Raw genomic sequence first — 11,245 nt, forward strand, 5'->3', positions numbered from 1 at the left:
TGGCCAAAAACTGCAACAACAACAACAACAACAACAACAAAGTTGCCAGATAAAATGCTTTTATTTTGGAATTCATTAAGGTTCAATATGGCAAGAAGCTAAATTGAAAAAGTCTCTACCGATAAATTTATAGAAGAACACCCTCCCTAGGTAATATGGGCACCATCTCATCTCAACATTACAATTGATTTTTGCCTAACTTGAAACTGTTATCCTACTGGACAAACATCAGCCCATAGAGAAGAAGACAGAATACACGAGGGCTTAGAAGGACAGGGAGTGGTGGAAGAATGGGGAGGGAATCTGCAGTAGCTTGTGGGTGTCAGCACTTACATACAGCCTGAATTTCAATTTGCTAGGAATTCATGGCTTAAACTAGTGTTTGCGAAGTGACTTCCCTGGAATCCTCTTCCTGAGGTAGCTGTTGTTTTGCAGCCATGTGTATTAGCATCAACACCGGCTTAGAAGGCTGGAAACCAGCCTATCTCTTCCCAGGCCCTCCAGTCACCAGTTGCAGACCGTGGACAAGTCAACCTCAATGGATTTCAACTTTCTCATCTGGAAAAATGAGACAATTGGAATAGACTGTCCCTTCCAGCGACTCTTTGAATCAAGGAGAATTTATAGCTTTTGCCATTCATCAAGTTCAAATTAAGTTCCCTCATTATGTTATCTCTTGCTAGAATGTGAACTCTTCAAAAGGACACAGGATAAGTAGTTACCTACTAGAAGGAGTCCAGGAAATATTTATTCAATGATGTATCTACAAAATACGAATGAGGACAGATGGCCAAAGGACCCTAAGTTATGTCAGCTCTGTTTTAAGACGGAAAGCAGAATCCATTATTCTTACAGAAATATTTACCAAATGTTTCTTAATTAAAGGAAATTCATTCCTTTAATTGTAGCTGAAAGTAAATGGCAAAATAAAATGTGAGGTATAACTTCACTTTTAAAAAACATATGCACATGTTAGCACACCAAACAATTGGCACTGGTTTTCTGAGAAAGAATTTAGGGCAGAAATGGGAGTGATACTGGCTTTCCACACCAGGCACGTCATTATACAAGTATTTTGTATACCATTACACCACATATATAATTGTTTTAATTCATTTTTATTGACAAAATACTTTAATTGTTCCAAACCAGCCTGGCCAGGAATGTTTGTGCCACATGTTACTTGTTAACCCATGTAAAAAATTAAACCTGAAAGATTTTCTCAAACCTAGAGACATCAGCTTGCTTTCACCCTGCAGAAAAAGAAACGTAAAAGAGATACTGTTTTTGCCAGTTAATACAAGGTATGAATGAAAAGGTCTTCCTTTTTTATTTGAGTTCCTGAGACCCCCAGGAGAGAAGGCTGTGGGCTGGTTATTAGAGCACTTGAGCGTGTGGGTTTGCCTGGAAGCTCCAGCAAATATGGGAATGATGATAAAGCATGCTTGGCTTGTAGCACCGCTGAGCTGAACAGCAGTATGCTCAACCAGGTATTATTCCTGTTAACTGTATCTGATTCCACTTAATTATGTATTTCATTGGATTTTTAAATGTTAGTAGGGGGCAGGTCACTCTCCGTACTACTCACCAGAAACCTAAATAAAAAGGGCACCCCAGAAACTCTTGACAGTCAGCTGTGCAAATACCCTTTTTGGTGACAGATTGGCTCTAGTGAATGTGATCATCTTTTCTTCAGTCTGTTTGAGCATTTCTAGAATACTTGATGCCATCATACTCAAAGAAAAAGCCCTAACATAAATGAGGCAATATAAAATAAGGGCTTTCGTGCCATGTAAAAAGTATGACATTCACACAAAGAGGAGGATTTATTTCCTATGTGTGTATGTGTCTCTTCAAATGTCCCATCTAAGAGAAAATAATGGCAGGATGTGGAGCCGACTATTGACTTCCCATCCTGTTAACAGTGGCAGCTGAAGCCTGTCTCCTAAGGCTTCGTGTGTTGCAAGAAGGTTATGGGGTGTCTGAAACTCCAAGTCTTTAGGAGTCAAAAGGATTAAGTGGGACAAGCATAGGCTTTGGATCTGGGTTTGAGTCCAGCTCTACCTTCCTGAGACTTGTTAATCCAACTTTCTGAGAGTTGCTCTGCTCAGCTGACAAATGGGGATATTACAACCTATTTTCTTTCCAGTGTGTTGTAGAAATCAATACCATAGTCTACAGTAGTGCCTTGGATATAAGAGATACTCACTCAACAATTCTCTCTTTTCCATCAAGGCTTCTTTTCCCTATTTTCCTATTTTTCCAACTTCTGTCATTCTCCCTTCTGGCCTCAAATCTTCAAACAGGCCAGCAGCGCTGTAAGCCAAGACCAGCCAAGTTGATGGGTGGGATAATTTTCTTCTCTGTTCTATTTTGAGTCTTCAAAAAAGTCAAAAGTGCGGTAGTAGAGAAACAACTACATGTAAATTTATAAATGAAGAAACTGGGGTAGGTGATCTCTACATTTTCTTCCAGCTATGAGACAGAAAGATAAATAGATGATGAGTAGATGGAGCTTTTATGTCTGTCCTTTTGGCCTTGCTTTTCCAATGTGAATGTTTGTCCTGAAATGCTTCTTTGCAGCTATTTACTACCAGGCTGAACGATGTTTTCTTCGCTATTCTCAGTGAGGGCCTTTGCCATACCCAGTGTTACTGCATTCTCAAGCCAGAGCTGGGAGGCCAGGAAGTGCCCTGGGCTGGGAATAGACTCAGGCAAGGGAGGCACCTGCATCTGGCACAAAATGTAAGGGATGCCAAAAACTGAGTACTCAAGGTAAATAATATTTTAATGCAATGTTTTAACAATATTTTTAAAAATAGTAATGCAAAGGTTCCATGATAAACAAAAATAACAAAATTTTAAATAAAGACAGAAACCAACCCTGGGCTTGCACAACCTTATCCTAATACCTGGGTAGAGTCTAGGTCTGGAATTAGGAGCAGGGAGTTCTGGCCTGAGTTCCGACACCACTCAGCTATAGTAAGTGGCGTCCTTGGGTAAGTCTTTGCACTTCTTTAGTTCCCAGTTTCCTCATCCCATTTCATTTGAAGTCTGATCAGATAACTTCCAATCAACTTTTAACCAAACCTAAATTCTATGATTTTCTATAATGCAAAGCTGCATTATTTGGGGCAGCACCAATAACTCAAAGGGGCAAAATTCATTCAGTCAATCTTTTGATCACAAATGTTTACTGAGCACTTACTACATGCCAAGAACTGTGTTAGAACCTGAAAATACAAACTTGAGGGCTACCAAACACACAGGAAAGCCTGGCTTAGAGTTACAGGTCAGGACAACCTTCTCTAGAAAGTGAATTTTATCTAAAAACCTAAAGGAATTAGTCCAGAGAAGGCAAAGATGGAATTCTAGAAAGAGGGAACAATATGGCCAAAGGCCTGAGGGTAAAAAAAAAAAAAAAAAAAAGTATCTCCTTGGGATAACTACTAGAGGTTTAGTAGGGCTGAAAATTTTGGTCTCAAAATCAGTCTTTGATTACAGCAGGGTAATAAAAGTGCTTGCCAGAGTGCAATTCAAAGACCACTGGGTTATGGGTCAGAAGTGGGTTCCAGCCCTTGCCCTGCTGGCAACTAGCCGGATGATAGGACTTCCATACCCATAGGGATTCTAGTTTAGGACTCACAACAAACTTCTCCATGGAGAAAAGAGGCATTTAATTACCAAAAAAATGTTGTAAACCTCACATCTGAGATATTGAGAGTTTCTATCCCTGAGTACCAAGAGGTGCTGTAATTAATACACATAGTCACATTTCTGAAAACAGTTTGTTAAACAGCTATGTCCCTGTGGTATGATGTCTGTGAGCCTGAAGAACGCAAGGATCAGTTTAAAGGCAAGCAAACTTTCATCTTCCCCAGACAGGTGTGAAAAGCAATCAAGTGAGCAAACATCACTGGCAGACACTCCCAGCACAGGTCCATGCCCCCTCGGCTAGTTTCAGGCCTGGGGGTCCGCTCTTGCCTCATTTGCGTCTTCTGATTTCATTTCTGCACTTAAGAAGAAAAGGAGCCAGCTGTTTATAACCAACCAAAAAATATTTTTTTAAATGAATGCTTAAGTACACCATCCTAGCGTCCTAAGCATATAGTCAAAGCTTCATGGTTTTATCCTCACTATTGCCACACATAACATCTACCATTTATTGAGCACTTATTCTGTGTGGAGCTTTACAAGCAGCTCATCTAATCCCCAAAATCCAAGGCAGTGGCTTCCATGGCTGCCTCCATCGTAAGACAGAAGTGATTTGAAGCACAGTGACCATGTGCCCAAAGTCTCGCAGGTGACAAGTGGCAGAGCCAGAATTAAGAATTCAATTAATTCAGAATCCTGAACTAATTCTGAATTAATTCAGGTTAACAGCCTGTCTAGCTCTAGAGCAGTGATTTTCAACCTGTGTGCTATGGCACACTGGTGTGCTGTGAGAGGATCTAAGATGTGCTGCAAACATTTTTAAAGATCATTGATTCAATTATTTTCAAAAAAGTTCAAAGCACAGTAAGTATATTCTTCTTTGACTCTTTCTTTAATCGACATAATTTCAGTGTGCTGCAGAAGTTTAACTACAGGTTCAAGGTGGTGAAAAAGGTTGAAAAACACTGCTCTAGCATTTATGCTGTCAGCCACGGTGCTACATAAACAAGGCAAATACATCAGCCTGTGTGCCCAAAAACCACCACCATCAGGGCACGGCACACAGAGGCTCCTTCGGTTTCCAGGACGCTCAGTGATCTGAATCCTCTGGACTGCAGGGAGCACCTCAGTCATTTAGTTGTGAGGAGAAGAGTGTCTTCTGTACCTGTCCTCAAATCCAGCCTCCCATGCTCTAAGGACGAGGCATCTTCCCCACCCCCCATTTCCCACATCTTTTGTTCTCTTCAGACACTAGCTCTTTCCATCTGCTCCCCTTTGATAAAAACTGCACTTGAGGCTCACTGTACCTTCTCCCTATGGCCCCATAACTCTTTCCCCTGCCAGACTTCATAAATGACGGATAGGTATGTATTGCTTTGATTTTTTTTTTTAACTTCTCATTCCCCCACTGAACTCTCTGAAATATGGTTTCCGAGCACAGCGCTGCACTAAGACTGCTCGCCGAATGTCACCGAGGGACTCCTTTTCATTGTCTTATTCAGTTCTTCTCCTTCCAATCTTTTCGACCTCTCCTCAGTTAAAACCAGCCTGGTGATTTACAGATTTCATGAAGGAAACAGCTTGTACAATTACAAAAATGGGCTTTGAGACCAGACTCTGATGCTTACTAGCCTGGTAACTAGGGACGAACTATTGGAACCTCTCTGCCTCAGCAGTAAAGTGGGAAAGGGAGCCTTGGGTGCTGTGGGACTAATGGAGATTCCATAAGACACTCTAGCACAAGCCTGGATGCTGTCAGGATTGCTGCTACCAAGTCTCACCACCCTTTTAAGGCTCCCGAAGGCTTTTGTGCTCATGCCAGATCCTCCCCATCTGGCAGGAGTATTCTCTGCCTGTTCTTACAGGTGCTTGTTTCTCTCCTTCATCCCTACGTTTTGCTAAATGCTGAAATTCAGTCTTTGGCGCTACAATCTCCTGTTCTTCCCACCCTCTCCCTTAGTTAAAATACTAGTTGGCGTTTATAGCAAAATCACTATACGCTGGGATCTGTACTAGAGCGTTCCAAGATGATCCCATGCTGCCCCAAAAGTGCTGCAGAACAGCATTGAGCCTTCCACCCTCCTAAGGTAACCTGCGTCCTCATTCCTCTGTCATCATTCACACAACTATCCAATAGTCAAACCCAGAGTGCTTCTGAAACCACATTCTGACTATGCTTCTTTCTGTTCTGCTCTTGCAGGGATTTTTGGAAACTCAATATATTTGGGCTTGATTCAGTAAAGGATCCACTTCCCAGGGCTATGCCATTGATAATTGGAACATGGTGGTCTGGACCTCATCCCAGGATGCCAAGACACCATTTTTTACTTATTATTTTAGAGATGGAGTCTGACTCTGTTGCTTATGCTGGAATGCAGTGGCATGATCACAGTTCCATGCAACCTCCAAGTCCTGGGCCCAAGTGATTCTCCCACCTCAACCCCCAAAGTAGCTAGGTTTATAGGCACATATCATCATGCCAGACTAATGTAAATTTTTTGCAGAGACAGGTTCTCACTATGTTGCTCGTGCTGGTCTCAAACTCCTCACCAGAAGTCTCAAACTCCTCCTCCCACCTCAGCCTCCTATATTTCTGGGATCACAGGTGTGAGCCACCACACCTGGTATTAGGAGCTCTTTCAATGAGACCCTGTGGCTTAAGAATTCTAGGAGCCAAGATATTTTTAAGGTTTTTGCAAAGTACATGAAATCAGCATCTGACAAGTAGGGGGGAAAGCAGAGGGGGACTCCCCTGTACTGCAGCCTACTGTGTATTACAAACTATGCTAAGTGCTGTTGCTACCAAGATGCAGTGATGATGTAATTTTTTCAATATAAAAAATATGGCATCATGGTGCTATTTCCTAGTGGCACTTCAAAGTACAGTTCTTCTTCACAGAGATGGCTGAGAAAATGTGTTCTTGTTTGCTCTGTGGCCTCCCTGGAACGTTTTGTCACTGACCTCTGATCAGTTGATCACCTTAGAGAAAAGGAAGTCACAAGTTCACCTTCTACTATTCTAATGCAGGAATTATCACATAATATTCAATTATGACTGGATTTCTCATTCATTTGTTTAATCTTTCATTTAACAAATATGTATTGAGTCCCTACTCTGCACCAGGCCTGCGCTGAAGGCTGGTGGCACAGCTGTGAATGTGATGTTCCCACAATGCAGCAGAGAGTTGCACCAGTGAACGGCAGGGAAGGAGAGGGTGAGAGAGAAGCACGCAGAGGGGACCCTTCTTGGATTAGCAGATTCCCCGTCCTCACTTGTCTTTCAGATACATCCCCTCCTGTCCACCCCTACAGTCACCACCCTCACCATTTCACAGCTATATTTCCACAGTAAGCTCCCTGCCTCCAGTCATCCTCCACACTGTAGTCAGAGTCATCATTCTCGGATGCAAATCTGATCATGTCTCAAACTTTCCCAGCCTGCTGCATTAAATGGAAGCTCCTTTGCTTGGTACAGTTCCATTCACATTCCATGTCTGCTTATTTCTCTGGCTTGACACTGTGTCACTCCACAGAGCTAAGAACCCACATCTCTCCCTACAGCCACAGAACAACGTCCAGTCCTCACAGAAGTGGGAAAGCCCTGCCTGGAGAGCCAGTCCCTTCTCCTTGTTATTGTTCAAGACTCAGCTCATGTCAACCTCCCTCAGAGACCTTCTCGATCTTCTCATCCTCTCTGATTTGGATGACCCCCACTTTGTGGATCTCTCTTAAAATGCTCACTCTGTAGCATTAGTTGTTAATTAGTGTCGCCTAGGTGCTATCCACCCTTTGTGGCTCTAACCCCATGCTATGGCTCACAATGACCCTAATTTTTCAGGCACTCTCAAATGTTGCCTCTGCCTGGAATGTACTTTCTATCCTTCTCTGCCAGGTAAAAGAGTATTCATTTTTCAGGAATATCTCAAAGATCAGCTGCCCATATCAACCAAGGGAAGAAAAAAAAATCACTTATAGGTCCGTACTATTGGCACTTGATTTACCCTACAGTTATAATAGTTAATAGACTTCATCACAGATACCTATTTTCTCCTTGAGGTCGGGGACCATTTTTTACTTCCTTATTTGGGGAAGAGGGTGGGACAGTGAATACCAAGCTCCAGCACATAATAAGTGCTCATGCATGTTTTCTGAATGTTGAAAAAATCTAGGAAAATGGAGTATACGGTGTACACAACTAAGAGCTCTTAGTACAATGTGTGCAAATATATGTATATGTTAATATGTAGACAGATAACTCTGTATGATATACATTGCATACAAATAGCTCTGTACTCTGAATGTACGCATACTAACCATAGTACAAAGCTATCCTCCTTTCTGACCACTTAATGTATATTAATCATATATTTACAACTAGACTGTAAACACTTTGAGGGCCAAAAACTGTGTTATACATTTGTATATGATTTCCAATGCTAAACCCAGGATAGGTGGTCAATAAGTACTTATAAGTAGAACCTGAAATTAATCAAAATACATTGATCTTGCAGATAAAGAGGAAATACACTGTAACAGAACTAATAAAGAACTTTAGTCAAAGTAAAAATTAATCTAGATATTTCCTTGCCAAAATTTGCAAAGAAAATGATGAAAATCTTCACCATGAAATAAAAGGACATATGCTGACAAGTCTATTTAAACCCCCTCTATATAGCTGATTTTAACTTGAAAATACTTCTCAAAAGGTCTTTACTTCCATGGTCATTTGAAAAATAAAAAAGTTTGAGATTTCTCTCTTACTGAATACCCTTAAAAATCATAAAAGCCAAGCTGGCAGGGGGAGCAGAAAGAGGGACGGAGGGAGGAGGGTGGGGCCTTGGTGTGTGTCACACTTTATGGGGGCAAGACATGATTGCAAGAGGGACTTTACCTAACAATTGCAATCAGTGTAACCTGGCTTATTGTACCCTCAATGAATCCCCAACAATAAAAAAAATAAATAAATAAATAAGTATCCTTTTCCCAACTCCCCTCCTTTTTTTTTTTTTTTCCTTGCAGTTTTTGGCTGGGGCTGGGTTTGAACCCAGCCACCTCCGGCATATGGGACCGGCGCCCTACTCCTTGAGCCACAGGCGCCACCTCATCTATTTTTTTATTTTTTTTACACCGACTTGTTAGTCAAGGTATCTTTCATTTTACATGTGAACTTTTTCAATTATTCTCCTGTATCTCAAGCTTGCTCTTGGTTCAAAGAAGTCCCAGAATGTTAAAATACCGAAGGTCCCATCCCAAGGAGCAGCGGAGAGATGATCCCGCCTGTTATATCAAAGTCAAGAGGACTCCTTTGACGATGGGTAGTCATCAGGACTGGGTCTGAACTTCCAATCTTTATTTTGTCAGCATCAGCGTGGTTCCCAGTTTCCCCCACACTTCAGTTACAATTTCAAGGCTCCTCAAGAGCCGGACATGTACCTGTCTGCTATCCCACCTTCCAGGTACTAACGACATAACAAGATAGAGACATTTTCACACTGAAGAATTAATTTGTGGCTAAGCTAAGGAATAATCAAGTCTTTTCCATTCCAGATGTGCGGAGTCATTCCAGACGTCTCCAAACTTGAGTCCCACCCGATAATTAGGAGCTGCTAAGCGCGCAAACAGAAGAGGCACAGAATTCAGGAAACGCTGCGGCGTCCCTGCCCTCCAGCCTCCTCCTGTCTGGATTGGCCTCTAGTCACACCTCTCTTAAATAGCTACTGTCTGCTCCTCTTCCATCTCCCTTTGTCCCAGTCCTGGACTCCTCACACGCTGACCCAGTCTCGGCTGTTTCAAAGGGCCGTTAGCTGTGAGGCTTTTCCCAGGTGCAGCAGGCGCTCTGCACGCTGAGATCCTGTCCCAGTGGGGCCGGATTTTTAGGGTCTCCTTTTCTCAAAATCTTTTCCCTTGAGCCAAAGCTATATTCTGAAGGGTGCCTGTCTGCCAGTTAAATACCAGACGGTAGAAAATCTCTCCCACAAAAAAAAAACGTTGACGAGAAAAACGTTATCTCCATTAAGAAAAATAAAATCCGAGAATCCTCCACATATGCCACACGTGTGTCATAAAACCCCAGGGAAAAAATAAAGCCCCCCACTTCCTCCGGCCGCTGCCACCACTGCAGCCCCTGTCCAGCTCCCAGCGCTACCGTCGTGTCGTGCGGGAAAACAGCACCTTTCCCTGGGAGGAGAGATCCCGGCGCCCAGTGTTTCTGGGAGGTGATTATGACAAGCTTTTCAGTAACTCATCATTCATCCCCGCACTGACCCGAGCCTCACCCCGGCGCCTTTGGCACCGACGATGAATGAGGAAGCCTAATGGTGCCCCTCCAGTTTTCCAGGTGACACCCGCACGCACACAAACATACTAGTACGCGCCTAGGGCGCAGGTGGGGGTGAGAGGGAAGGATGGCAGGTGCCCACGCCTGAGAGAAAATCAGCGGCAAGGCTTCCAGCTGGGGGTGAGCAATCCCAACCCCCTCCGGGGGAGGACTTGGCACCAGCTACCTGCAGGACGCCCCCGCCTGCACGCCCACCCACGCGCGCCGGCTCGCGTCGCAGCCCGGAATGCAGTCAGGAGGTTGAAACCGGACCGAGGGAGCCTCCACGCCCCCTTTGTCTCCACGTTTCCCAAATGACTCGGGAGGAAACTTTACGAGCAAGGAGGGGGTAGGTTTCTGGTGGGTCAATCTGACACATCGCAGGAGGCGACCCTCCCTGAGTTCACCCCCGCCCTAGGCACAGCCCCGGCGCCGCCTTCACGCACACCTCGAAACCCACCAGCCAGGCGTGTGCCACCTGCGCCGCCGCGTCGGGCTGGGAACCCGTTCCCCGCGGCCCGGGCGCAGCGACGTCCCGGAGCGGCCCGCGGCTGGGGAAGTCGCACTCACCTCCGGTAGCGGAGCGTCCGCCCGTGCGCCCTACTGGGCAGTGCAGCCCCCGGGAGCGAGGTGCATTCAGGCAGCGGCTGGAGACGCGCTCCCTGGGCGCTGCAGCATTCCGCCTGCGTGGGAGAGCGAGCTGGCGAGTGCGCGGCGCGGGCGTGTACGAGTGTGTGTTTGTGCGAGTGTGTACGCGAGTGTGTTTGTGAGAGTCCGTGTGCGCGCGCGCCCGCGGGGCGGAGGTGCGCGGGATCACAGAGCCCGCTTGGCGCCCATCCCGCGTCCTGCCTCCTCCTCCGCCTCCCGGTGCCGCCGCTTGCACCGGGTCCAGGTTTCAGGATCTCCTGTTTGTTTAATGAAAGGAAAGGAGCAAAAGGCTGGAGGGGTGGGGGCCGGAGAGGCGGGGAGGGCGCCGGGCTGCGCATGCTCAGAGAGGGCCACCGAGCGCTTGCTCCCCAGCCGAGGCAGAGCGCAGAGAGCGAGCCGTGGGGCGCCGAGAGCAAGCTGAGCCCCCGGAGCTGCGGAGGCTCCGCGGGGATCCCAAACAGCAGAGAGGAAACCTCGCAGCAAAGGCGCGTCCGGCGCCGGGACTCCGTGGCGCCGGCAGCGCTGGAAGCCGGTGGCGGAATCCCCACCCATCCTGGAAGACCGTTTCTGCTCGGAGTCCTCGGTAACGCAGGGCTGTCCGCTCTGATTTTAGTGCTTGCGCCAGGC

General features: G+C 45.5%; 1 protein-coding gene across 1 annotated transcript in view; it reads right to left on the reverse strand.

Annotated features, from left to right (window-relative positions):
• PLPPR1 (phospholipid phosphatase related 1) overlaps positions 1-10,929 on the reverse strand; it is a 294,596-nt gene extending 283,667 nt beyond the window's left edge. The window contains exon 1 of the mRNA XM_053567453.1: positions 10,541-10,929. The gene's annotated coding sequence lies outside the window, so the exon portion shown is untranslated. The remainder of the gene's footprint in view (positions 1-10,540) is intronic.
• Between the last annotated feature and the right edge of the window lie 316 nt (positions 10,930-11,245).

The sequence above is a fragment of the Nycticebus coucang genome, chromosome 2 (assembly GCF_027406575.1).
Source record: "Nycticebus coucang isolate mNycCou1 chromosome 2, mNycCou1.pri, whole genome shotgun sequence".
NCBI classification, from domain to species: Eukaryota; Metazoa; Chordata; class Mammalia; order Primates; family Lorisidae; genus Nycticebus; species Nycticebus coucang.